At 34.6% G+C, this 3,148-nt stretch overlaps 1 pseudogene; it reads left to right on the top strand.

Moving 5' to 3' along the window:
* Window positions 1-957: 957 nt before the first annotated feature.
* LOC148945751 (GTP-binding nuclear protein Ran pseudogene) lies at window positions 958-1,727 on the top strand (annotated as a pseudogene).
* Window positions 1,728-3,148: the final 1,421 nt, after the last annotated feature.

Raw genomic sequence — 3,148 nt, 5'->3', positions numbered from 1 at the left:
TCTCCCTGAAAACGACTGTCAAAATATAACGAACAGAAATTAATCAAAAAAATTTTTGCACAAAATAAGTTTTTCAAAAAAAAGTACAGAACTTCATTTAACCAAAAGGGAACAGAAATAGAATCAGAAAAATAGAAATAGAATCAATAAATAAATGAAACCCAAAACAAACAGAAATAAAAATAAGTCAAAATCAAAACAAGCAGATATTAATCTGAGTAGAGTTCTAAACCATATGCTTCCTAAAAGCCAGAATACAATTTGTACTTTACTGAAAAATTCTTCTAATATTTTCACTTCTAACTTCAAAAAAAACAAAATGTAATTAAGATTTTAAGGAATAAATATCAGCATATGTATATTAAACTGACAATGTACTTTTTTCAGTAAATTCATTTGATTTTTTTTTAGCAAAGCACAAATTATATTCTGGCTTTATAAAAAGAATAGGGTTTAAAACCCTACTCACATTAATTTCTTCTCGTTTTGAGTTTGACACTGATTTGTGGTAGTTGAATGCTTGGTAGATTATTTGGTTCTATTTTTGTTCATTTTGGTTTAATGGAGTTCTTTGCTTTTTTTTAAAATCTTAATTTGTGCAAAAAGTTTTTCTGATTAATTGTATATAGCAACGATATGTTAACTAACGAAACTAACAAAAAAAAAAAGAAAAAAGCAAAGCACTCACAGAAATACGTACGGGTCGACTTGTTGTATTGCAAGACTTCTTTAAGTGACGTCATACTAAACTGAAATTGTTTAAGTGACGTAAAACATTCGCCAGGCAAAAGCAGTTAAATTCAAATGAGAAAAATAATAAATAAAAGTAAAAGGGCGTTTTTGCAAAATGCAAAACTCTTTCATCCTCTGTTTAGTTGAAAATTCGATCGAAAAAAATTCAAAATATCATTATTTTGGCTTACTGTGAGCATATAGAAGAAGACTTCGCTATCCCGCCATTACTAACGTGTTTTCTATTTGAAGATTTTGGATAGAATAAAGTGAAGCAAAATGGCTTATGATATGCCTACTTTTAAATTGGTTCTGGTTGGGGATGGAGGCACTGGAAAAACTACTTTTGTGAAGAGGCACTTGACAGGTGAATTTGAGAAGAAGTATGTTGCGACATTAGGTGTTGAAGTCCATCCACTTGTTTTTCACACAAATAGAGGTGCAATCAGATTCAATGTATGGGACACAGCTGGACAAGAAAAATTTGGTGGACTTAGAGATGGTTATTATATTCAGGGACAATGCGCCATCGTAATGTTTGATGTAACTTCAAGGGTCACGTATAAGAATGTCCCGAATTGGCACAGAGACTTAGTTCGAGTTTGTGAAAATATTCCAATTGTTCTATGTGGTAACAAAGTTGACATTAAAGATAGGAAAGTTAAAGCCAAGTCTATTGTATTTCACCGAAAGAAGAACCTTCAATATTATGACATCTCTGCGAAATCGAATTATAATTTTGAGAAGCCTTTTCTTTGGCTTGCAAGGAAACTAATTGGTGATCCAAATTTGGAATTTGTTGCCATGCCCGCCCTTCAACCCCCTGAGGTCCAGATGGATCCCAATTGGCAACGGCAGATTGAAGGGGAACTTGCGGAAGCTCAGAATGTTGCTCTTCCGGAAGATGACGAAGATTTATAAACATGTGTGCTCGGCTATTGTTGGACAATTGGCTGCTGAATATTTTTATTTTGCAAAATAACGACTTGAAAAATGGCGAATGCTGTCTGACTCCTAGGTTTCTTGTTTAGTGTTCAGAATGTTCCATGTGATATAATAAAGAAACATGTCCTTATTTCCATAACTTTTTTTTCCTGAAATATATAAAATTATTTGTAATAAATCACAAGTATATTCACTATTCACTTACTGAGATTATATATATGTTAACATACCTTGTACTCGTATTACAGAAAACATGATAAAATACTGAAAATGAGCGAAAATAGAAGTTTTGAGCAAAATCTGGAAATAATAACTCAATTGATCGCAACGGGAATTTCAGACGAGGATTTTCATTGGATTATAAATGAAACCAAGCTGCTGGAAAAACTGGAGTTTTAGATGGGGATTTTTTATAACATTGTTAATGATACCGAGGGGTTTCATTAACACCCAAGAAACAATAATGAAAAAGAGGTAACCAAGGGGCTGGAGAACACAAGTTTTTATGGGACAGGAAAACAAAGAAATTTCTTGTCAAATTGGCGGAATGTCGGCCCTACATCCTACCCCAAGAAACAATAATGAAAAAGAGGTAACCAAGGGGCTGGAGAACACTAGTTTTTATGGGACCGAGAGTGAAAATTGTACAGACGAGGTGCTTCTTCACCATTTCAATGAAGAGAAACTCCTAGGATGAAATACATCGAAGACGGATTCACTTGCCAATCTAGCACAAAAACGCTAGACTTGCAGTCTGGACGTTTCTGAGCAGACTAAAAATAAAAGAGCTCGTTTCGCCAACCATGAAAACAGAAACGCCTCTACAGAGCTAAATAGAAAACATGGTTCCGGTAAACTAGAAAAGGAAACTAGAAAATTTTATTGTGTTTTTATAATTATAGATAGATTGTCCTTTCCAGGAATACGACAAAAGATGTGGTCATTTTTTTTTTCAGTTTCTATGTCTGTGTTTTATATTGTCGTTTTTGGATTTGGTGCTGTTCTTACGTCTTTATAGTTATTGAAGGATTTCCCTTTCCAGGATTACGACGGAAGGTGGTCATTTATTGTTGCTCTGTTTCTAGGTCTTTGTTTGTTTTTTTTCTTTCGGATTTGGTGGTTTTCTCGCGTCTTTATAATTATTGATGGATGGTCTTTTCCGGGATCATAGGCAGCGCGCTAGCGCTGCCTAAGTAAAGAACGATGTGGGCACAATGTGTGTTTTGTGGTTTTTTTCTCCATACCCGGGCACTTCGTATCGAAGGAGTTGTCGTAGAAACTTCGAAAGGGCTCATTCGATTGCAAATTGAAATGGCTAGTGCCCTTTTTAATAGTTGAAAGTGATTGGAGAGCAACTAGCCCCCCCCCCAACGCCCAACATTTCCCCAAACAAATCCAATCAAAATTTTGAGATAGCCATTTTGTTCAGCGTAGTTGATTTATAGATAGAAAATATCTTTTTGAGGAGGAC

Source organism: Artemia sp. Qi Xiang Cuo, chromosome 12 (genome assembly GCF_049724085.1).
Source record: "Artemia sp. Qi Xiang Cuo chromosome 12, ASM4972408v1, whole genome shotgun sequence".
Lineage (NCBI taxonomy): Eukaryota > Metazoa > Arthropoda > Branchiopoda > Anostraca > Artemiidae > Artemia > Artemia sp. Qi Xiang Cuo.
This window is presented reverse-complemented; position numbering and strand designations above follow the sequence as displayed.